At 37.5% G+C, this 26,312-nt stretch overlaps 2 long non-coding RNA genes across 3 annotated transcripts in view; one reads left to right on the top strand and one right to left on the bottom strand.

The window, feature by feature from the left end:
- Nucleotides 1-26,312, bottom strand: part of LOC112926378 (uncharacterized) — a 231,547-nt gene that overhangs the window by 12,991 nt on the left and 192,244 nt on the right. The window lies entirely within an intron of this gene.
- The window catches only part of LOC140595357 (uncharacterized), a 39,347-nt gene continuing 26,876 nt past the window's right edge, over nucleotides 13,842-26,312 (top strand). For both annotated transcript variants that reach the window (XR_011996914.1, XR_011996911.1), the window contains exon 1: nucleotides 13,842-14,086. This is a non-coding gene — a long non-coding RNA (uncharacterized lncRNA). The remainder of the gene's footprint in view (nucleotides 14,087-26,312) is intronic.

Here is a 26,312-nt window from a genome sequence, read left to right as displayed (position 1 = left end):
CTTTAAAGGCAACTGTTCTAAGGCTTTGAGGCATCCTTACCTAAATCACATAGACACCTTCTTTAGGGTAACCTAATTATTTGTTAGAAACTGCTTTGTTTGAAACTATGGGGCAGTCCCTATGTCACCATGGAAATCAGACTTTTAGTCCTTGGCTTCTGAGATTACTTGTATTTGTTGTAATTTTCCAAGTGAGAAGCTATCCCTGCAAATAACATTCCCCAGGGACCTAACGCCTTGAGATTGGTCCAGAGACTTCTTCAGAGTTTATTAAGCTGAGGATGAAGACATGCCACTGACCCTGTTCTCAATTTTTAGAGCCCAGTGACTATGTTAGCCTGACTTGACAGTGGCTAAGATGAGGGTGCTGGGGACATAGATTGTTTTGTAGTTTATAAGATTTGGGAAAGAAATAAGAGACAGAAATGAGAGGGAAACTTTTAAAAAAGGCAACACTATGTCACATCAGTGTGTAGTAAAGAATTAAAACCTTACATAAAGACAAGCCAAGGCTTTTACCCTTGGGGCTGGAAGGTGATCTCTAAACCTTTGAAATGTCATCCCTGATAAGTGTGTCTGAGAACTTCGGACCACACCAATAGCCTATCACTGTGATTTAGGGAGGGGACTTTGGGTCATATGTCATCAAGGAGACCTCCAGAGGGGCTGGATACTGAGGTCAGCAAATGTGGATGACCACACAGATCTATATAACTGAGCCCCAGTAAAACCTCTACATATCAAGGCTTAGGTGAGTTATCCTAATTGGGAATACCTTGTGCATACTGTCTCACATTTTTTCTGAAAGAGTAAACGCTGTCCACATTCTACCGAGAGAAAACAATAAGAAGCTCTGACTTTAGAACTCTCCTAGACTCTGCCCCATGCATTTCTTCCCCTGGTTTATTTTAATCTGTGTGCTATAATAAACCTTAACCATGAGTATAATGATTATGCTTTCAGTGAGTTCTGTGAGTTGTTTTAGCAAATTATTGAAATGGAAGGTTGTCAAAGACCCCAAACTTGCACTCTGTATCAGAAGTGAGGGTGGTTTTGTGGACTGCTTCCTAATCATCCACTCAGCAGTAATCCAGCTTCCTCCATTCTCCCTCATAATGACCCACCTATGAGCTATGTCACCTCCTTCTTCATATCTACTCTTGGGCCCCAACCCACCACTGTAGAACCCAGCACGTAACCCAATACTATATAAGATTGCCCCACTAAAAAAAAAAAAAAAAAAAGAAAGTTTGCCCCACTAAAATATTCCTCCTTAACATTCGCCTATCCTCTCCCTAGGAGAAGTCATCTATTCCAGCCTGGCTGCTCCCATTCTGGCTTCCCTCATACATGAATATACTATCTTAGGCTATTTCCCTTGCCTTGATTATCTCTTGCCCCTTATCTCATCCAAATCCTACCTGCATAAACATTTAAAAAGAGAGAGAGAGAGAGATCATTTCAATAGATGCTGAAAAAACATTTGACAAAGTACAACATCCATTCATGATAGGAAATCTTCCACAAAGTGGGTTTAGAGGAACATGCCTCAACATAATAAAGGCCTCACAGAAAAATCCACAGTTAACAATATACTCAATGGGGAAAAACTGAGAGCTTTTCTCCTAAGGTCAGGAACAAGACAAAGATATTCACTCTTACCACTTTTATTCAATATAATACTGGAAGTCCTAGCCACAGCAATCAGCCAACAAAAAGAAATAAAAGGCACCAAAATTGGTAAGTATGAAATAATTTGCAGATAACATGATACTATTTATAGAAAACCCTAAAGACTCCATCAAAAAACTACTAGAACTGACAAATGAATTCAGTAAAGTTGCAGAATACAAAATCAACATACAGAAATTTGTTGCATTTCTATGGACTAATAATGAAGCAGCTGAAAGAGAAATTTTTAAGAAATTCCATTTATAATTATGCCAGAAATAATAAAACACCTAGGAATAAACTTAGCCAAAAAAAAGGTGAAGGACTTGTACTCTGAAAACTATAAAACACTGATGAAAGAAATTTAAGATGACACAAAGAAATGGAAAGACATTCCCTGTTCATGGATTGGAAGAAAAATATTGTTAAAGTGTCTATACCACTCAAAGCAATTTACAGATTGAAGGCAATCCCTATAAAAATACCAACAGCGTTTTTTACAGAACTAGAACAAATAATCCTAAAATTTGTATGGAATCACAAAAGACCTCAAATAGCCAAAGCAATCTTGAAAAAGAAAAACAAAATTAGAAGTATCACAAATTTCAGGCTTCTAGTTATACAAAGTGGCAGAAATCAAAACAGTATGGTACTGGCACAAAAACAGACACATAGATCAACAGGACAGAGTAGAAAACCCAGAAGTAAACCCACAATTATACGGCCAATTACTCTTTGAAAAGGAGGCAAGACTATGCAATGGGAAAAAGACAGTTTTTTCAACAAATGGTACTGGGAACACCAGACAGCTACATGCAAAAGTGTGGAACTGGGCCACATTTCTTACACTACAAAAAACAAACTCAAAATGGATTAAGGACCTAAATGTAAGACCTGAAACCATAAAAATCCTAGAAGAGAACACTGGCAATATTTCTCTGACACTAGCTGTAATAGCATTTTTCTAGATATGTCCCCTGAGGCAAGGAAAACAAAAGCAAAAATAAATTATTGGGACTACATCAAAATAAAAAGCTTCTGCACAGTGAAGGAAACAATCAACAAACCAAAAGACAACCTATGGAGTGGGAGGAGATATTTGCAAATGACATATCTAACATAGGGTTCATATCCAAAATATATACAGAACTTATACAACTCAACACCAAAAAAACAAATAATTCAACTAAATAATGGGCAGAAGACATAAACATTCCTCCAAAGGTGACATCCAGATGGCCAACTGATGCATGAAAACATGGTCAATATCATTCATCATCAGGAAAATGCAAATCAAAAGCACCACAAGATATTACCTCACACCTGTCAGAATGGCTAAAATCAAAAGCACAGGAAAACAAATGTTGGTGAGGATGTGGAGAAAAAGGAACCTTTAGGTACTGTTGGTGAGAATGTAACCTGGTGCAGCCACTGAGGGAAACAGTATAGAGGTGCCTTAAAAAGTTAAAAATAGAACTATCCTATGATGTAGTAATTGCATTACTGGGTATTTACCAAAGAATACAAAAGTACTGATTCAAAGGGATATATACACCCCAAAAAACATTGCTTTTATTGCTGCACTGTTTACAATGACCAAATTATGGAAGTAGCCCAAGTGTCCATCAATAGATGAATGGATAAAGAAGATGTGGTGTGTGTATGTGTCTATAAAATGGAGTATTATCCAGCCATAAAAATATTTTTCATAAAAGTATTAGTCATAAAAAGAATGACATCTTGCCATTTTCAAGGACATGGATAGAGCTAGAGAGTATAATGCTAAGCCAAATAAGTTAGTCAGAGAAAAACAAATACCATGTGATGTCACTCATATGTAGAATTTAAGAAACAAAACAAATGAACAAACGTTAAAAGAAAAAGAGAACGAGAGAGAGAGAGAGAGAGAGAGAGAGAGAAACCAAGAAACAGACTCAACTAGGGGAACAAATGGATGGTCACCAGAGGGGAGGTAGGTGGGGGAATGGGTGAAATACGTGATGAAGATTAGAGTATACTTGTCATGGGGAGCACTGAGCATAGAATTGTTTTTTTTGGGGGGGTTAATAATAAATTTATTTTTTATTGGTGTTCAATTTACCAACATACAGAATAACACCCAGTGCTCATCCCATCAAGTGACCCCCTCAGTGCCCGTCACCCATTCACCCCCACCCCCCGCCCTCCTCCCCTTCCATCACCCCTAGTTCGTTTCCCCGAGTTAGGAGTCTTTATGTTCTGTCTCCCTTCCTGATATTTCCCACACATTTCTTCTCCCTTCCCTTATATTCCCTTTCACTATTATTTATATTCCCCAAATGAATGAGAACATACACTGTTTGTCTTTCTCCGATTAACTTACTTCACTCAGCATAATACCCTCCAGTTCCATCCACGTTGAAGCAAATGGTGGGTATTTGTCATTTCTAATGGCTGAGTAATATTCCATTGTATACATAAACCACATCTTCTTTATCCATTCATCTTTCCATGGACACCGAGGCTCCTTCCACAGTTTGGCTATTGTGGACATTGCTGATAGAAACATCGGGGTGCAGGTGTCCCAGCGTTTCATTGTATCTGAATCTTTGGGGTAAATCCCCAACAGTGCAATTGCTGGGTCGTAGGGCAGGTCTATTTTTAACTCTTTGAGGAACCTTCACACAGTTTTCCAGAGTGGATGCACCAGTTCACATTCACACCAACAGTGTAAGAGGGTTCCCTTTTCTCCGCATCCTCTCCAACATTTGTTGTTTCCTGCCTTGTTAATTTTCCCCATTCTCACTGGTGTGAGGTGGTATCTCATTGTGGTTTTGATTTGCATTTCCCTGAGGGCAAGTGATGCAGAGCATTTTCTCATGTGCTTGTTGGCCATGTCTATGTCTTCCTCTGTGAGATTTCTCTTCATGGCTTTTGCCCATTTAATGATTGGATTGTTTGTTTCTTTGGTGTTGAGTTTAATAAGTTCTTTATAGATCTTGGAAACTAGCCCTTTATCTGATAAGTCATTTGCAAATATCTTCTCCCATTCTGTAGGTTGTCTTGTAGTTTTGTTAACTGCATCCTTTGCTGTGCAAAAGCTTCTTATCTTGATGAAGTCCCAATAGTTCATTTTTGCTTTTGTTTCTTTTGCCTTCGTGGATGTATCTTGCAAGAAGTTACTGTGGCCGAGTTCAAAAAGGGTGTTGCCTGTGTTCTCCTCTAGGATTTTGATGGAATCTTGTCTCACATTTAGATCTTTCATCCATTTTGAGTTTATCTTTGTGTATGGTATAAGAGAATGGTCTAGTTTCATTCTTCTGCATGTGGCTGTCCAATTTTCCCAGCACCATTTATTGAAGAGACTGTCTTTCTTCCAGTGGATAGTCTTTCCTCCTTTATCGAATATTAGTTGATCATAAAGTTGAGGGTCCACTTCTGGGTTCTCTATTCTGTTCCATTGATCTATGTGTCTGTTTTTGTGCCAGTACCACACTGTCTTGATGACCACAGCTTTGTAGTACAACCTGAAATCTGGCATTGTGATGCCCCCAGCTATGGTTTTCTTTTTTAAAATTCCCCTGGCTATTCGGGGTCTTTTCTGATTCCACACAAATCTTAAAATAATTTGTTCTAACTCTCTGAAGAAAGTCCATGGTATTTTGATAGGGATTGCATTAAACGTGTAAATTGCCCTGGGTAACATTGACATTTTCACAATATTAATTCTGCCAATCCATGAGCATGGAATATTTTTCCATCTCTTTGTGTCTTCCTCAATTTCTTTCAGAAGTGTTCTATAGTTTTTAGCGTATAGATCCTTTACCTCTTTGGTTAGGTTTATTCCTAGGTATCTGATGCTTTTGGGTGCAATTGTAAATGGGATTGACTCCTTAATTTCTTTCTTCAGTCTCATTGTTAGTGTATAGAAATGCCATTGATTTCTGGGCATTGATTTTGTATCCTGCCACGCTACCAAATTGCTGTATTAGTTCTAGCAATCTTGGGGTGGAGGCTTTTGGGTTTTCTATGTAGAGTATCATGTCATCGGCGAAGAGGGAGAGCTTGACTTCTTCTTTGCCAATTTGAATGCCTTTAATGTCTTTTTGTTTGATTGCTGAGGCGAGGACTTCCAGTACTATGTTGAATAGCAGTGGTGAGAGTGGACATCCCTGTCTTGTTCCTGATCTTAGGGGAAAGGCTCTCAGTGCTTCCCCATTGAGAATGATATTTGCTGTGGGCTTTTCGTAGATGGCTTTTAAGATGTCAAGGAATGTTCCCTCTATCCCTACACTCTGAAGAGTTTTGATCAGGAATGGATGCTGTATTTTGTCAAATGCTTTCTCTGCATCTAATGAGAGGATCATACGGTTCTTGGTTTTTCTCTTGCTGATATGATGAATCACATTGATGGTTTTATGAGTGTTGAACCAGCCTTGTGTCCCAGGGATAAATCCTACTTGTTCATGGTGAATAATTTTCTTAATGTACTGTTGGATCCCATTGGCTAGTATCTTGTTGAGAATTTTTGCATCCATGTTCATCAGGGATATTGGTCTGTAATTCTCCTTTTTGGTGGGGTCTTTGTCTGGTTTCGGAATTAAGGTGATGCTGGCCTCATAGAACGAATTTGGAAGTACTCCATCTCTTTCTATCTTTCCAAACAGCTTTAGTAGAATAGGTATGGTTTCTTCTTTAAATGTTTGATAGAATTCCCCTGGGAAGCCATCTGGCCCTGGACTTTTGTGTCTCGGGAGGTTTTTGATGACTGCTTCAATTTCCTCCCTGGTTATTGGCTTGTTCAGGTTTTCTATTTCTTCCTGTTCCAGTTTTCATAGTTTGTGGCTTTCCAGGAATGCGTCCATTTCTTCTAGATTGCCTAATTTATTGGCGTATAGCTGTTCACAATATGTTTTTAAAATCGTTTGTATTTCCTTGGTGTTGGTAGTGATCTCTCCTTTCTCATTCATGATTTTATTAATTTGAGTCTTCTCTCTCTTCTTTTTAATAAGGTTAGCTAATGCTTTATCTATCTTATTAATTCTTTCAAAGAACCAAATCCTGGTTCTGTTGATCTGTTCCACAGTTCTTCTGGTCTCAATTTCGTTGAGTTCTGCTCGTATCTTAATTAACTGTCTTCTTCTGCTGGGTGTAGGATCTATCTGCTGTTTTTTCTCTAGCTCCTTTAGGTGTAAGGTTAGCTTTTGTATTTGAGTTCTTTCCAGTTTTTGAATGGATGCTTGTATTGCGATGTATTTCCCCCTCAGGACTGCTTTTGCTGCATGCCAAAGATTTTGAATGGTTGTGTCTTCATTCTGATTAGTTTCCATGAATCTTTTTAATTCTTCCTTAATTTCCTAGTTGACCCTTTCATCTTTTAGCAGGATGGTCCTTAACCTCCACGTGTTTGAGGTCCTTCCAAACTTCTTGTTGTGATTTAGTTCTAAATCTAATTTAGAGGCATTATGGTCTGAGAATATGCAGGGGACAATCCCAATCTTTTGGTATCGGTTCAGACCCGATTTGTGACCCAGTATGTGGTCTATTCTGGAGAAAGTTCCATGTGCACTTGAGAAGAATGTGTATTCAGTTGAGTTTGGATGTAAAGTTCTGTAGATATCTGTGAAATCCATCTGGTCCAGTGTATCATTTAAAGCTCTCGTTTCTTTGGAGATGTTGTGCTTAGAAGACCTATCAAGGGCAGAAAGAGCTACATTGAAGTCACCAAGTATAAGTGAATTATTATCTAAGTATTTCTTCACGTTGGTTATTAATTGATTTAAATATTTGGGAGCGCCCACATTCGGGGCATATATATTGAGGATTGTTAAGTCCTCTTGTTGGATAGATCCTTTGAGTATGATATAGTGTCCCTCTTCATCTCTCACTACAGTCTTCGGGGTAAATTTTAGTTTATCTGATATAAGGATGGCTACCCCTGCTTTCTTTTGTGGACCATTTGAATGGTAAATGGTTCTCCAACCTTTTATTTTCAGGCTGTAGGTGTCCTTCTGTCTAAAATGAGTCTCTTGTAGACAGCAAATAGATGGGTCCTGCTTTTTTATCCAGCCTGAAACCCTGCGCCTTTTGATGGGGTCATTAAGCCCGTTCACGTTCAGAGTTACTACTGACAGATATGAGTTTAGTGTCATCATATCTATTCAGTCCTTGTTTTTGTGGATTGTTCCACTGGACTTCTTCTTAAAGGAGAATTTTAAGAGTCCCCCTTAAAATTTCTTGCAAAGCTGGTTTGGAGGTCACATATTCTTTCAGTTCCTGCCTGTCTTGGAAGCTCTTTATCTCTCCTTCCATTTTGAATGAGAGCCTTGCTGGATAAAGTATTCTTGGTTGCATGTTCTTCTCATTTAGGACCTTGAATATATCCTGCCAGCCCTTTCTGGCCTGCCAGGTGTCTGTGGAGAGGTCTGCTGTTACCCTAATACTCCTCCCCATAAAATTCAGGGATTTCTTGTGTCTTGCTGCTTTAAGGATCTTCTCTTTATCTTTGGAACTTGCAAGCTTAACTATTAGATGTCGAGGTGTTGAACGGTTTTTATTTTTTTTAGGGGGGGAATCTCTCTATTTCCTGGATCTGAATGCCTGTTTCCCTTCCCAGATTAGGAAAGTTTTCAGCTATGATTTGTTCAAATACATATTCTGGCCCTCTGGCCCTTTCGGCGCCCTCGGGAACCCCAATTAAGCGTAGGTTTTTCTTCCTCAGGCTGTCATTTATTTCCCTTAATCTATCCTCATGGTCTTTTAATTGTTTGTCTCTTTTTTCCTCAGTTTCCCTCTTTGCTATCAACTTGTCTTCTATGTCACTCACTCGTTCTTCCACCTCATTAACCCTCGTCGTTAGGACTTCTAGTTTGGATTGCATCTCATTCAATTGATTTTTAATTTCTGCCTGATTAGATCTAAATTCTGCAGTCATGAAGTCTCTTGAGTCCTCTATGCTTTTTTCTAGAGCCACCAGTAGCTGTATAATAGTGCTTCTGAATTGGCTTTCTGACATTGAATTGTAATCCAGATTTTGTAACTCTGTGGGAGAGAGGACTGTTTCTGATTCTTTCTTTTGAGGTGAGGTTTTCCTTCTAGTCATTTTGCTCAGTGCAGAGTGGCCAAAAACAAGTTGTACTGGGAAAAGGAGAAAAAAGAGAGAGAGAGAAGGAAAGAAAAGAGAAAAAGAAAAAAAAAAAGGAAGAAAAAAAGAAAAAAGAGAAGAAAAAGAAATAAAAAGAAAAAAAGGAAAAAAAAGGGTGGGGGAAGCAAACAGAAATCAAAAATCAAAAAACAAAAAAACAAAAAAAACAAAAACACGGGGAGTATCTTCCGATTTTGTATACTTTAAGTCCCCTGGAACTGGTCCGTCTAACTGGTCTTCTGGGGGAGGGGCCTGCTGTGCTGATTCTCAGGTGTTAGCACTTGGGGGAGCTGCTCTGCCCCCTGCCTGGTGCAGGGCTCAGTGGGGGTTGTTCACCCGGTGAGGCCCCGGGAGGAAGCCACAGTGGCGGGGGCAGCTCTGGAGCCCTGGAGTCAGCTCCCGCAGTATCTCCGGGGCTCTACGTCTGCAGGGCCTGGGGGCTCCGGGGCGGGGCCGCTGATCTGCTCAGCTCCGGGCAGGAGCGTCCTCGCTGTCCTGGGCCCTCCCGGCCTCTGCCTGTCCCGGGGGAGGCCGCATCCTGGGCTGTGTCCCGGCGCCCTGTGCTCCGGGGCCTGCGCTGTTGGATTCGCGCTCCCGCCCCGCAGCCCCCTCCGCGGAGCCGCCGCCCGAGCCCCTCCGAGCTGCTCCGGGTCCCGCCGAGCGCTGCAGCCCTTAGGGAGCTCGGCGCACTCTCCCGGGGCGCAGGTGCCTGTTAGTGTCCCAGGGAGCCCAAGGGCATCCCCGCCCTCCTGGGTCCTGCTCTAACTCCCTGCGGGCCCCTTTCCACCCGGGAAGGTTGGTGCAGCTCCTGCTCCTCCGGGACGGGGCTCTCCTGTCCTGGGGACACTCGCCCCGGCCTCAGCCCGGCTCCTCGCGGGGCCCCTCCCCCTTGGAGGCCTTTTGTTTCTTTATTTCTTTTTCCCCGTCTTCCTACCTTGATAGAAGCGCGAACTCTTCTCACTGTAGCGTTCCAGCTGGTCTCTCTTTAAATCTCAGGCCGAATTCATAGATTTTCAGGATGATTTAAAGGTTATCTAGGTAATTTGGTGGGGACAGGTGACTTGGAGACCTACTCTTCCGCCGTCTTGCCCCTCCAGTTCAGCATAAAATTGTTGAATCCCTATATTGAACAACTGAGCCTAATGTAACACTGTACATTAAATATAGTGGAATTAAAATTTAAAAACTTAATAAAAATAATTTTAAAAAGAGAGAGGGAAAATCTTCAATGTCTTAGAAATTTTATTTGAAATAAATTCAAGGTCAATTTTAAACTGGTAGGATCCAGGGAGAGATAATAGTGGAGGATAACGGAATAGAAACAAAATACCAGGTATCATCAGAATCCAAGCAACAAAAGTGTTTTGTCTATTTTTCAGAATGACCAAAATTTGCTGATATTATATACTACTAGGGATTCTCGTTATCCAAATGACAAATGCTATGATTAGTCTTTTTTTTGACAAACAGCATTTTCCTCATACTTAGATAGCTGGATGGCAGTAGTGGAATGTTTGTGAAGTTACAAACATCATTACAAACACCAAAATCATTTGGTTAATGATATTTCTGGATTTGGGGTCTGTATGATTACAAAAATACAATTTTAAAAAAAGATTTATTTATTTATTTGAAATATATATAGAGAGAGTACAAGTGGGCAGAATGGCAGGCTGAGGGAGAGGGAGAAGCAGGCTCGCTGCTGAGCAGGGAGCCTGAGTGGGGCTCAATCCCAGGACCCCAGGATCATGACCTGAGCCAAAGGCAGATGTTTAACCAATGGAGCCACCCAGGCACCCCCACAAAAGTACAAACTGATTGAAACATAATTTGTCTCACTCTCAATTTCTGGAATGTATTCTTCATTGTTTTTTTTTTTTCCTTTTTTGGTAAAGATTTAAAGAATAAATTAGGACTCAATAATGGCCAAACATAAAAATACACAAACTACCTAGAACCATCACAGCTTTTGAGTTGCTGATGAGACCACCATCTCTCTTTGGTTACCTGCCATGTGATATGCACAGCCCTATCCCTAGGGCTCAGGTGGGGCTGGTGATATTAGATTGGTCATTTGCAGTCCAGAAGATACACCATCACTCTGAGCTATGCACTACTGCAAACCATCCTATGATGGTCTTATAGTTTATATATAAGTACATAATATAATTTATATAATAATTATAATGATAGAGTTACAAAGGCCCCTTTGAAGAAATATCATGTCAGATTTCCTTCCAGTGTTCCAATTCCTTAATTCATCATCTTGTACCATATTTGTACTTGTTTATTCATAAACAAAGGATCTTTATAATATTTTTTAAAGATCCTAGCTTCACCTCTGTGATGAAAGTTCTTAAAATGTCATTTTCTGACCTTAGTCAGATGTTTAGAGATATTCCTTGCTGCATCTTGCTATAGACAAGAGATACCTTTAAAAACATGTATTTTACCCCTGACTGGTAGCCCACCCCTGTATTTGGGAAAACCCCAGTTCTTTATCACTGGGGAAGATGCTTTAACGCAGCATTCAGCTTTTCTATCTCTTTTCACTTCAGAGCTGCTCCTAAGTTCACATGTCCTTAGGCAACTGTCAGGTTTATCAGATAATGTATGAACAGCTGTCAGGTTTTTGCTAAGCTTACCACTGCCTCAAATACAGTTCAACTCCTACTCTCTCTCAAGGGGCTCTTTCTATCATATTTCTTTTTTCCCCCATCAGCATCAGCATCATTTCTCTGCACCTGCTCAGCCTCTTCCATACCTTTGACATGTTTCTCCTACCCAGAATGATACCTTTTTCTTGCCCCATTTCCAAAGTGTAGCAGTTCTTCAAAGCAAGCCGCAGTAACTTCCTTCGTCCGAAAGGCCCCTCTGCTAAAACTAATTTTAATCTCTCACCTCTCTGGCATCCAAATGAACTTATATTTATATACTCATAAAATGTTTAGTCAGAAGGGACTTTGGAGGCCTTTCGTTCAACCTCTCTCCAAATGCAATAATTCATCCCAGCCCATGTCTGAATTGAGAAGGGAGGTAGGCTGCTTCCCCAGACTGCCAGTATGACTTTGGACAGACATCCAGTTAGGAGTTCTCTCTTACAGTGAGCCACAGTGTGCTCAACTTGTGCTCTATAGCAAAATTAAATACAATGAAGTCACAATTTATTCAAGGGCTTGTTTTTAAAGTAAGCAGATGAGATGAGTTCAGTATTACTCTTGGAAATCCCAGTCATCATCCAGAAATTATAGCAAATATGGCTTTATGTATATAGTTCCTTCTTTTAGAACCTCCATCATGGCCATTTTTTCCCCCTCAATTTTTGAAACAGATTTTCTTTTGCCGATCTGCAGATGTAGACTGCAGTAACTGCTGACTTGCAGTTAAAGGCTATTTACATATAAAACACTTTTTAGGGGGCAGCCCAGGTGGCTCAGCGGTTTAGCACTGCCTCAGTCCAGGGCCTGATCCTAGAGACCCAGGATTGAGTCCTGCGTCAGGCTCGCTGCAGGCTCCATGTGTCTCTAATGAATAAATAAATAAAATCTTTAAAACAAAACAAAACAAAAACCCCACTTTTCTTTTTAAATTCTACAATCATATTAACATAGATGCTCACAAGATAGAGAGACATCAAGGAATACAGAACAGTTGAGATAATGTAGGTAGGTATATATCCTCTCCATGATATATCTACTCCCTCTCATAAATGATAGGGTTCACATATTTTATTTTATTTTATTTTTTGGGGGGTTCACATATTTAATAGTAATTCACAGCTCTCCCCAATTTTTGTGTTACTTTTGTCATTTGACAGATGATGTCCACTGCCTCCCACTGTTCCTCAGTGGTTTTGTTCTTTTACCAGTCAACTCTGATGTAGATGTTGTAAACTTCCTGGCTTTTCTGAGGAAGAGCATAAACTGAGTTATGTTGAGTTGAGGTGAGAGTGAGACAACCAAGAAGAGACTGTCCAGAAGTCAGACAACTAAAGTGTTAGTGTTGAGGTATGGGGAAGAAATCAGACTGAAATTTTGGAGTCACTCTCACGAAGGTGACAGTCTTGGCTTCACAATTAGATTATATCCATCCTAGGGGCAGGGGCTGTGTATTTCTCTGCAGCTTCATATCCTAAAAGCAGCTCAGCAAGCACTAAACAAGTATTCTTTGAATTACAGTTGAATCCAGGTTCTAGTGAGCACAGAATAAAAAAGCAATTAATTTAGGAAAAGAAGGGAGAGAGGGGTTTGAGCATGTTACATTTTTATGAACAACAGAATCACCTTCCACTCCACCCTACCTCTAAATAAGCATGCATGACTACACGTGCACATACCACTAACACAACTTGAAAACTAGGCTATGTAGAATTCCTCAGGTGCAGGGGGAAGAATTGGTGAGGGACAAATGAAGAGGGCTTTAGGCTCCCCACTTTACCTTCAACAGAGCAACTCTGTTTTATTTTTTTTATTTTAAAGATTTTACTTATTTATTCATGAGAGACACAGAAAGAGAGAGGCAGATATAGGCATAGGAAGAAGCAGGCTCTATGCAGGGAGCCCGAAGTGGGACTCGATTCCGGGTCTCCAGGATCACGTCCTGAGCCTAAGGCAGAATGCTTAACTGCTGAGCCACCCAGGTGTCCCAACAACTCTGTTTTAAATATATTATTTATATTGAGCCTCCTAACGACTTTCTCCAACAAAAGGAATTGGAAGAAGATGGAGAATAAGAAGAACAGAGAGGAGAGGGGAGAGGTCATAACCACTGCAGTAGCCAACAGATGAAGACCAATATGAAAAAGATATCTGAATAAAAGAGGTCACAAGACTGGGACTACCCAACCATCATTCTCAGGGTTAATAGCTAACACTCAATCTGTCTCCTCCTACTAAGCTCAGTAACAATCCTTTTATAAAAATTACTGTATTATTGACCTGATAACACACACCATGGTCACTACTGCAAAAAAGAAAGCAACAGGATATTTCTGTCAAGCCTCATTTTTGTACTTAGGAATAATGAAATATGATTCTCCTCTTTCCAGGGTTTGTTAATGGCAGAGAAGACTTGATGATCTTCAGAATGCACCTTATCTATCGCTCCTGTTCAGTGAAAATTTCAAAAGCTCCTTTGCAGGGGAGAATATATACATGGAGGGCAGGGTGAGTGGTAAGAAGCAAAAACAGAAGTTCAAGTTCAGATGATTGGAGGCAGGACCTGGATCATGGCTGAAGGATTTTCCAGGGGACCCATCCAGCGGGAGTGGAAAGTAGCAGATAACGTTGAAAGGTGAGTGGGCAAGAGATGGGGAGCTCCTGAATGCCCAATGAAATATTTTGGACTTGATTCTCTGGGCAATGAGGACCACTGTAGGTGTTTTTCGTTTTTTGTTTTTGTTTTTGTTTTTGTTTTTGTTTTTAAGGAATAATCAGAACAGAGCATTTAGAAGATTAATTTTGATGGAGGTAGGTGAATAAATAGACTTAACTCATGAGGTGTTTCTGATTTTCCTACCTCTACGATAGGAATAATACCAACATAGGGATGTAGCAAGAGTTAATGTAAAGCTATTGTTGCGTTTACTGCTCTAGAGGCTGTATGGTTGAAAGGGAAATGTATATATATGTATGGCCTTAGTTGCCTGGGTTCAAGTCCAGCTCAACTTGTAAACGCTATAACCTCTGGCAAGTTAATTTAAAATAGGCATGATAAGAAGAGTACCTATCTCATAGGGCTGTTGTGAGGATTCAGGTTAATAAAATGAAGTGCTTCATAAGTACAATGCTATTGTCTAGGTGAGAGGTATAATTAAGATATTGCCAGAGGGAATGGAAAGGAACAATTAACATGGGCAAGATGACTTAGATAGAATATGATGACAACTGTTGTATGTGACAGATAAGAGAGAGTAAAGATAGAAGTGACAAATCCTTCCTAATGTGGTGCCATTAATAGGAACAGAGACAGCAGGAGCATCAGCAGACCTAGAGGACAATTTAGAGGTTTTTTCTGGGATATAGTGAATGTGCCGACAAGATAACCATATGAAGCTACCTCGCTAGAACTGAAGATCAAGGCTGGATACACAGGATGGAAGTTTTTATGTGAAATTATGACACTGACTGAGATTATGAAGAAGAGCGTGAAGAAAAAAAAGGTGATAGAAGACAGAAATTTGGGAATCCTAGAAATTCTCTTTTATGGCTAGTTTTTAATGTATAAAATGCTGTCTTCCTGGTATAAGAATGGAGAGGAAGCTATGTCTTATGGTGTTTAGGAAATTTTCAAGTTACAAAATACTGGCTCATTTTAAATAATTGATAAATACAGATAAGTGCAAGAATTGGAATAGTAATTATCCCAAATCCCACTAACATTTAGGTATATTTCATTCTAAATTACTGTATATTCTATCTCAATGGGAATTATGCTGTTTAAAAAGTTCTGTATTCTATTTTTTCTTGTAGAAATTATATGATCCTCCCATGAGAATTTTCTAAAGCCATTAAATATTCTTTTTAAGTATTATAATGAATGGCTGCATAGTACTTATATACACATTCCTTGAAAATGAATAGTCAAACCTGTGGTCAAAGGGCCATAATCATTTCTATTTGAATTTCAGAGGGAAGGGTAATAGCTAGAACTTCCTATAACTCCTTCCATCTGTCAAGGCTAGGCTACAGCTCCCTTATTCTAAGAAAATGTAAACACAGTAGGAAACATTAAAACTGGAATTAACAAGAACAGCTGTCAACAAAACCAAGTGTATTTATCATTCACACTGAGTAATTGCCAGTTAGAATTTTCTTTCTAGAAACAAGTATAATCCCAGTAGTGTTTGAAAGCAACATTAAATATTCTGAGAAATGTGTAGTCTTGCTCTTTGGCCAGAAGGACTCTACCATATTCCACATTTGTAGTAAAGACTTAATCTTTTTTTTTTTTTTTTTAAATTTTTTTTTTATTTGTGATAGTCACAGAGAGAGAGAGGGAGGCAGAGACACAGGCGGAGGGAGAAGCAGGCTCCATGCACCGGGAGCCTGACGTGGGATTCGATCCCGGGTCTCCAGGATCGCGCCCTGGGCCAAAGGCAGGCGCCAAACCGCTGCGCCACCCAGGGATCCCCAAGACTTAATCTTGATAGATGTTTTTAACCTGGTCAGATACATGGTAACTTCACACACAATTTTTAGCACTACTGGATGGAAAAAAAAAATTAGTGTTGATCTTATATGAATTTCACAAGCTAAACAGGCTACTTGAGAAGAAGAAATTGGTAAACTGTTCCCCTAAGCTCATAAATTTGAGTTTCTGCAAAGGTGTAATATATCAAGTTTTTCCCATTAAGTCTCTTTATCAAAACAATCTTCCTTTGTTTATTCACCAGAAAGCAAAAGGTGAAATTAAAACTTTGTTGGCTTCAGATAATAAAACATAAAGGCCCAACTATAGAAGCATATGTAAATGCCCTTTGAAACTTGTCTCACCTGCTCAGTGACAAGTTTAATCTCTTAGCTCGCCCATGGAATATGTATTCCGATTATTTGTCTTCAGTAGGTACTATGAAAGTACTCAGTACTCAAGGCAAGCTTGTCTAAAGAAGGGAAGAGAAAATTATATTCAAAACACATTTGGAATGCAAGGAAAATATCTTTTTTTTTGCCCCTTATCCATGTTGTCCAGGATTCACGTAGCTTGTTTGGTGCAGAAGAAAGGCAGACTGTTTCAAAGAACGAGTATACCAAGATTGTGGCAGAAGCATGCATTTGGTTCACAATCAAGGATTTTTTTTTTTTTTTTTTTAGAGAGAGTAATGTATTCTCTGTTGAAACTCCTATAAAAATACAAGATTTTAGAAAGACATATGAGCAAAGAAAAAAACCTAAGAAAAAAAACTTTATTTCAAAAGATGAGACTAACATCTCCTCATGTTCTTCCTTTTTGCCATGGGAAAAACATGCTTAGGTTAGCTGTTCAAGGTGGATGAGAAATTTTGGAGCACACCTGGGCCAAACCCTAATCAATCCACGTGGTATAAAGTGAGAAGTTAATGCTTATTGTTTTATGCAATTGAGATTTTATGGTTGTAATGCAATGTTATAATATGTGGTAATAGTTGACTAATAAACCCATATTTATATACTATTATTTTAAGCTCTTTACATTCATTCAGTTATTTAATCCTGCAAATAACCTTATGGGTTAAACTAGTATTACCACCATTTTACAGTTCAGGAAGCTGAGAAAGATGCTTAGTTTCAGAGCCTGAGCTCTTATACACTACCTCTTGTTGCAAACTGCTTATGCTTCCCTTCTCCCTCTTTGAAAATTCTCACTCACCTAAAGTTAACTTTCCCCCTAACTTAGCAGGTGCTAAACTTACCTATTTTTCAGATCTTTTACATCAGTGGTTTTCGAACTTACTAAACAAGCACCTTCTAAAATAATTTTTAAATTATTAAATTGAATCATATGAAACTGTTGTTTTTAGGTGAAAAATGGTAAAACATTGGCAATTTCATCTGCACTAGGACCCTGAGATCATGACCTGAGCTGAAATCAACAGTTGGTTGCTCAACCAACTGAGCCACACAAACATCTCTGGAAATGTTGAATTTTAAAATAATAATATATCACAGTGTAAATGCATCCAATGGAATTTCAATAGCATAGTAATTTTTTTATTGAGGTAAAATTAACATAACATTTAAACCACTTTATTTTATCTTTTTAAAAGATTTCATTTATTGAGAGACAGAGAGTTTGTGAGTGGGAGGAAGAACAGAAGGAAAGGGACAAACAGACTTTGTGCTGAATGCACAGCCTAATGGGGGCTTGATCTTATGACCCTGAGATCATGACCTGAGCTGAAATCAAGAGCCAGACATTCAACTGACTGAGCCACCTTGGCATCCCCATTTAAACCATTTTAAACTGTATAGTTCTATGAACAGCTATAAACCAACAAACTGGACAACCTAGAAGAAATGGAGAAATTCTTAGAAACATACAATCTGCTGAGATTGAATTAGGAAAAAATAGAAAATCTGAATAGATTGGTTATTAGTAAGAAGATTGAACCAGTAATAAAAATCTACCAACAAAGGAAAGCCCAGGAACACATATTTTCACTGGTGATTTTTACCAACATTTAAAGAAGAATTAACACCAATCTTCTCAAACTCTTCCAAAAAATTGAAGAGGAGAGAATACTCCCAAACTCATTTCATGAGGCCAGCATTATCCTTATGCCAAAGCCAGATAAAAGAAAACTACAGGCCAATATTCTTGACTAATATGGATGCAAAAATGCTCAACAAAACACTAGCAAACTGAATTCAGCAGCATATGAAAAATATCATTCACCATGATCAAATGGGATTTATCCTTGGGCTGCAGGGATGGTTCAGCATATACAAATCAATCAATGTGATTGTAATAGAATGAAATAAAAAGAATCATATGATCATTTCAATGATGCAGAAAAAGCATTTGACCAATCAACAATTATTTATGATAAAAACACTTAAATTAGACAAGGGGGAAACATATCGCCACATATATGATCATATGTGACAAGATCACAGCTAATATCAAACTCAATGGTAGAAGTTTGAAAGCTTTTCTTCTAAGATCAGGAACAAGAAAAATGTGTCCACTCTCACCACTCTTATTCAACATAGTCCTAGCTAGAAGAGTCATATTAAAAAAAAGAAATAAAAACCATCAAAATTTGAAAGGAAAAAGTAAAATTGGCTTTATTTGCAGATGACATTTTATATAGAAAATCCTAATGACTTCACCAAAGAACTGTTAAAATGAATAAGCAAATTCACTAATGTTGCAAGATTCAAAATGAACAGCACACACTGAATTTTCTGAGAAAGATAGATGCCATTTACAATAGTATCAAAAATAATAAAATAATTAGGACTAAATTTAACTAAGGCGGTGAAAGATCTCTACTTTGAAAACTATAAGACATTGATGAAAGAATGAAAGAAGGCCCTAGGAAATGGAACGATATCCCATGTTTATGGATTGGAAGAATTAATATTGTTAAAATGCCTATACTACCCAAAACCATCTACTGATTTAATACAATTCTTATCAAGATTCCAATGGCATTTTTTACAGAAGCAGGAAAAACATCTTAAAATTGATATGAAACTGCAAAAGACTTCAAATAAGAAAAGCACTCCTTAGAAAAAAAAAAGAACAAAGCAGAAGGCGTATTTCCTGATTTCCAGCTACGCTATAAAACTACATTAAACCAAAACAGTATGGAACAGATAAATAGATCAATGGAGCAGAACTGATAGCCCAGAAATAAACCCACACATAAACAGTAATATTTGACAAGGGAGCCAAGAACATTCAATGAGAAAAGGCAGTCCCTTCAATAAACAGTGCTGGGAAAATTGGATATTGATATATGAAAGAATGAAACTTGATCCCTATTATATACCACTCACAAAAATGAACTTAAAATAGTTTCAAGACTTAAATGCAGGATCTGAAATCATGAAGCTCCAAGAAGACAACATAGGAAAAAAGCTCCTTGATATAGGTCTTGGTATGATTTTTTGGAAATCATACCTAATGCATGAGTAACAACAACAAAAAAAGAAACAAATAGAACTACATCAAACTAAAAGAAACCATTAATGAACTAAAAAGAATGGGAGGGTGGCTCAGCGGTTGAGCATCTGCCTTCCACCCAGGGCATAATCCTGGAGTCCTGGGATCAACTCCCACATCGGGCTTCCTGCGTGGAGCCTGCTGCTCTCTCTACCTATGTCTCTGCCTCTCTCTCTCATGAATAAATAAATAAAATATTTTAAAAAAAGAGACATAATGGGAAAAATGTTTGCAAACTATATATCTCATAAAGCATTAATATCTAAAATATATAAAGAACTCACAACATGATAGCAAAAAAGCAAATAGTCCAATTAAAAATGGGCAAAGGACAAGAATAGAAATTTTTCCAAGGAAGATACATGAACAGCCAACAGATAGATGAAAAGATGCTCAACATCACTAGTCATAGGGAAATGCAAATAAAAACTACAATGAGATATTACCTTAGGCCTGTTAGAATGATATTATCAAAAAGACCAGGGATATGGGGCAGCCCAGGTGGCTCAGCGGTTTAGCGCCGCCTTCAGCCCGGGGTGTGATCCTGGAGACCCGGGATCGAGTCCCACGTTGGACTCCCTGCATGGAGCCTGCTTCTCCTTCTGCCTGTCTCTCTCACTCTCTCGTCTGTTTTTCATGAATAAATAAATAAAATCTTAAAAAAAAAAAAAGACCAGGGATAATAAATGTTGGTGTAGAAGTAAAGAGAAGACTTGTGCCCTATTGGTGGTAGGATTGTAAATTAGTTCAGCTACTAATGAAAACAGTATGTAGATTCCTCAAAAAATTAAGGTTAAATAAGTCAGAGAAATACCATATGATCTCACTTATATGTTGAATCTTAAAATAACAACAACAACAACTTCATAGAGAAAGAGATCAGATTTGTGGTTACTAGAGGCAGAGGTATGGGTAGGGAGAATTGGAGAAAGGTGGTCAAAAGGTAAAAACTTTCAGTTATACCATAAGTAAGTACTAGGGATGGCATGTACAACATGACAACTACAGCTAACACTATGTATGATATATAGGAAAGGTGTTGAGAGAGTAAATCCCAACAGTTCTTATCACGAGGAGAATTCTTTCCTTTTTATTGTGTCTCTATGAGATAATGGATGTTAACTAAATCTATTGTGGCAATAATTTCACAATATATGTAAACCAAACCATCATGCTATGCACCTTAAAATTATATAGTGATGTAAGAAACTACTTCTAAATAAAACTGGAAAAAAAAAGTGTACAGTTCATCAGCTTTTAGTTCCTTCATGATGTTATCCATCACCTCCATCTAATTCCAGAACATTTTCATAGCACCCAAAAGAAACCTGCTAGCAGTCTTTTTTGCTGTGAGTTGCTATTCTGTCACTGCTTTCAAAATTCTCTTTGCTATCGAGTTTTGTGAATTTGATTGCAATGTTTCTTGGTGAAGTCTTCTTTATGTTCAATCTAGTTGTAGTTTTTGAGGATTCATGGATCTTGGTATTCATTTCCCCTTTCCAGGTTTCAGATTTCTGTATTTATGCTTAAAAGTATTTTACTTATTAATCTGAATAATCCAAATAAGCTCTCTCTGAATATATATACAATTGACTTTTGAACAACACAAGTTTGAACTATGTTGGTTCACTTATATGCAGATGTTTTAAAATAAATATAGTACAGTTCTACAGAGTTATTTTCTCTTCCTTAGGATTTTATCATTTTTTTCTCTAGCCTACTCTATTGCAGGAATGCAATATATAATACATGTAACATATAAAATATTTGATAATCAGTTACTTTTGTTATTAGAATAGTAGGCTATTTTATTTTGGGTGGTGATGGTGGTAAAAGGCTACATATAGATTTTTGATTGCACAAGTTGTATGTGCCCCTAAGCCCCATATTGTTCAAGGGTCAACTGTACATTAAGTTAAATAATTGACTATATGCTCTTGCTATTGAAAAAAATTTTTTAAGATTTTTATTTATTTATTCATGAGAGACAGAGAGAGAGAGAAAGAAGCAGAGACATAGGCAGAGGGAGAAGCAGGCTCTCTGCAGGGAGTGCCATGTGTAACCCGATCCCTGGGTGGGGGTACGAGGGCTTGGGATAAGGGGGGTGGGGGGAATTCACACCCTGAGCTGAAGGTAGACGCTCAGCCCCTGTGCTATCTAGGCATCCCTTTTGAAAAATTTCTTCTGGATAAAATTATAATTATAATTATTATAACATCAAAACAGGCAGGAAAGGCACACACAGACACACACACAAACCCAAAACAAAGCAAAACCCAAACCTGCTCCTGGTGCAGCAGATCCATAATTGGGAAGTATCTAAAAATACAGCAATTTCCATACAGTTCCAGGAACTTGTTGACACTCTTTATGGGGATAAAGACTGGTAGTTACCATTTTTGTACTCTCATTCTAACTTGCTAATGCTACTGCTGGTGGGCACCATTTCAGAACTCTCTAACTTGTTAGCACCACTACTTTCAAGACCAGGAGATGTAGCTGACATACCTAATGCATAGAAATAAACATATGCCCCCAAATGAGAGGATAAGACAAAATCACAGAAAAAGAGCTAAATGAAATGCAGATAGACAATATGATTGATAAATAATTCAAATTAATGATCATAAAGATACTCACTGGATTTGAGAAAAGAGTGGATAACTTAGTGAGACCTTCAACAAAGAGACAGAAAATATTAAAAAGAACCAGTCAGAACTGAAGACCACAATAATTGAAATGAAAACTCACTGGAAGGATCAACAGCAGATTAGAGATTGCAGAATGAATCAGTGTTCTATAAGACAGAGTGATAAAAAGCAACAGGCAGGAGAGCAAAAAGGAAAAAGAATAATAAATGAGAATATGTTAGGGAAACTCTGTGACAATATCACGTGCAATGACATTTGAATTATAGGGATCACAGAAGGAAAACAGAGAGAAAAGGGAACAGAAAACTTACTTGAAGAATTAATAGCTAAAAACTTCCCTAATCTGGGGAATGAAACAGATACTCAGATCTAGGACACACAGAGATTTCCAAGTAAGATAAACCCATAGAGATCCACACCAAAACACATAATAATTAAAATGGCAAAATTAATGATAGAATCTTTAAAATATCAAGAGAAAAAGAAAATCATTACATACAAGCAAAACCCAATAAGGCTGTGTGCTGATTTTTTAGCAGAAACTTTGAAGGCCATAGAGAGAGAGACATAATATAGTCAAAATACTGAAAGGAAAAAATCTACAACCAAGAATACTCTACCCAGCAAGTTTATCATTAAAGATTGAAGGAAAGAATTTCTCAGACAAATAAAAGTTAAAGGAGTTCATCATCACTAAACCAGCCTTAAAAGAAATGTTGAAGGGGATGTCTGGGTGGCTCAGCAGTTAAGCATCTGCCCTCAGCCCAGGGCGTGATCCTGGAGTCCTGGGATCGAGTCCCACATTGGGCTCCCTGCATGGAGCCTGCTTCTCTCTCTGCTTCTCTCTCTCTCTCTCTCTCTCTCTCTCTGTGTGTGTGTGTGTGTGTCTCATGAACAAATAAATAAAATCTCTTTTTAAAAAAAGAAATCTTGAAGAAAATTCTCTAAGTGCAAAGACCATAGTAGAAGAAAATTATAAAAGGAAAAAATATCATGGGTAAAAGCAAACATATAGTAAAGGTAGTAGATTAGTCATTGATAAAGCCAGTATGGAAATTAAACACAAAAGTAGTAAAGTAAATTATAACCATAACAATTAGTCAAGAAATACACAAAATAAAAAGATGTAAAATATATACATAAAATGTAAAATGTAACAATTTAGTGGTTTTAGAATATGTATGAAATTAAGCAACATCAACTTAATATAGCCTGCTTTAAACATAGGATATTATATATGAATAAAATGGTAACCACAAATCAAAAATGGAAAATCACAAAAAAATAAAGAGAAGGGAATACAAACATAACACTGAAGAAAGCCATCAAAGTACAAGGGAAGAGAGCAAAAGAAGAAATAAGAAACAGAGAACTAAAAAAGCAACCCCAAAACAATTTTTAAATAGCAATAAGTACATACTATCAATAACTACTTTAAATGTAAATGATCAAAATAGCCCAATCAAAATATATAGGTTGACTGAATGGATAAAAAAAAGACCCTTCTATATACTCTCTTTAAGAGACTCATGTTAGACCTAAAGACACCTATACACTGAAAGTGAAAAGATGGGAAATTTTCACACAAAGAGAAGCAAGCAACAACAACAAAAAAGCTGGGGTAGCAATACTTTGACAAAATAGACATTACAACAAAGACTGTAATAAGAGACAAAGAAGGACACTGCATAATGATAAAGAGATCAATCCACGAGAGGATATAATAACTGTAAATATGTATGCACCCAACATAGGGACACCGAAATAATAAAAATATTAACAGACATAAAGGGAGACATTGACAGTAATAAAACAATAGTAGTGGACTTTAAAACCCCACTTACACCAATGGATAGATCATGAAGATGGAAATTCAGCAGGAAAACAGTTCTTTGAATAACACATTAGACCAGATGGACCTAAAAGTTATACACAAAATATTCCATCCAAAAATAGCAGAATAAATATTCAAGTGCATTTGAACATTCTTCAGGATAGATCACACATTAGGTCACAAAACAAGTCTCAATAAATTTAAGAGGACTGAAATCATATCAATCTTCTTTTCCAATCACAATGATAAGAAACTAGAAATCAATTACAAGAAAAACATGGAAAAACTACAAATACATGGATATAAACAACATATTACTAAACAGCTATTGAGTCATAAGAGAAATCGCTGGAGAAATCAAAATATTCCTAGAGACAAAGGAAAACAGAAATGCAAAGTACCAAAACCTGTGAGATGCAGCAAAAGTGGTTCTAAGAGGGAAATTCCTAGCAATATAGGCCTACCTCAAGGAACAAGAGAAATTTCAAATAAACAATTTGTTACATCTAAAGGAAATAGAAAGAAAAAGAAACGAAGCCCATAATTAGTAGAAGGAAAGAAATAATAAATATCTGAGTGGAAATAAATAAAATAGAAACAAAAAAGACAGTAGCAAAGATCAGTGAAACTAAGAGCTGGTGTTTCAAAAAGATAAAATTAACAGACTTTTAGCTAGTCTCACTGAGAGAAAGATGGCTCGAATAAATAAAATGAGAAATGGAAGAGGAAACATTACAACCGATACCACAGAAATACAAAGGATCATAAAAGAATAATATGAAAAATTATACAGCAACAAACTGGAAACCAATAAGAAATGGATAAATTCCCAGATACTTAAAATTATCCAGTGCTGAACCAGAATTGCTCCTAGGTTAGTAGGAAATTGAACCAGTAATCAAAAGTCTTCCAACAAAGTCCATGACCAGACAGCTTCACAGTGAATTTTACCAAATATTCAAAGAAGATTCAATACCCATCAAACTATCAAATAATTGAAGAGGAAGGAGCATTTCCAAACATATTTTATGAGGACAGCAGTACCATGACACCAAAACCAGACAAGGAAGGAAGGAAAGAGGGAAGGAAGGGAGGGAACGAGGGAAGGAGGGAGGAGGGAGGGAAGGAAATTACAAGCCAATATCCTTGATAAAATAAATGTAAAAATACTCAACAAAATATTAGAAAACTGAATAGAAAAAGGACATTAAAGGGATCATATACCATAATCAAATGGAATTTATTCTAGGGATGCAAGGGTAGTTCAACATCTTCTGCCAATCATTCATTGTGATACATGACATTAACAAAATGAAGAAGAAAAATTATGTGGTTATCTCAGTAGATACAGAAAAAGAATTTGGCAAAATTCAACATCCATTTATTATAAAAACTATCAATAAAATGGGTATATAGAGGAAACATACCACAAAATTATAAAAGCTACATATAACAACCCACAATTAACATCATATTCAATGGTGAAAACAATGAAAACTTTTCTTCTAAGATCAGGAATGAGACAAGGATGCCCACTCTCAGTACTTTTCTGAATATAGTATTGGAAATCCTAGCCATAGCGATAAGGTAAGAAAAAGAAATAAAGGCATCCAAATCAGAAAGGGGAAAATAAAACTGTCACATTTGCAAATGACATGATATTATATATAGAAAACCTAAAGTCTCCACCAAAAACCTGTTAGAACTAGACCCTAAATAGCCAAAACAAAACCTGAGAAAGAACAAAGCTGGAGATATCACACCCCAGATCTCAAACTACAAACACTATAGCAAACAAAACATTTTGATATTGGCATAAAACAAATACACAGACCAAAGGAATAGAATTGAGAGCCCAGAAATAAACCCACATATATGCAGATAATTTATAACAAAGGAGCCAATAACATACAATGGATGAAGAACATTTTTTTAATAGTGGTCATAGAAAAACTGGACAGCTACATTATAAAGAATAAAGTAGACCACTATCTTATACCATACACAAAAATTAATGTAAAAATAGACTCAAATGTAAGACTTGAAACCATAAAATTCCTGGAAGGAAACACAGGTGGTAAGCTCCTTGGCATTGACCTTAGCAATGTGTTTGTGGGTCTACCCTGAAAGCCAGTCAAAAACAAAACAAAAAATTTTTAAATGGGACATCAAACTTAAAAACTTCTCCATAGCAAAGGAAGCTATCATCAAAACCAAAACACAGTATGCTGAACAGAATAAGATATTTGCAAATCTTATATCTGATAAGTAGTTAATACCCAAAATATGTAAAGAACTCATACAACTCAATAATAAAATAAAAACCATATGATTAAAGATTGGGCAGAGCATCTGAATAGATATATTTCCAAAGAAGATATAGAGG

The sequence above is a fragment of the Vulpes vulpes genome, chromosome 1 (assembly GCF_048418805.1).
Source record: "Vulpes vulpes isolate BD-2025 chromosome 1, VulVul3, whole genome shotgun sequence".
Classification (NCBI taxonomy): domain Eukaryota; kingdom Metazoa; phylum Chordata; class Mammalia; order Carnivora; family Canidae; genus Vulpes; species Vulpes vulpes.
The sequence above is the reverse complement of the archived record's forward strand: the minus strand, read 5'-3'. Positions and strand labels throughout refer to the sequence as shown.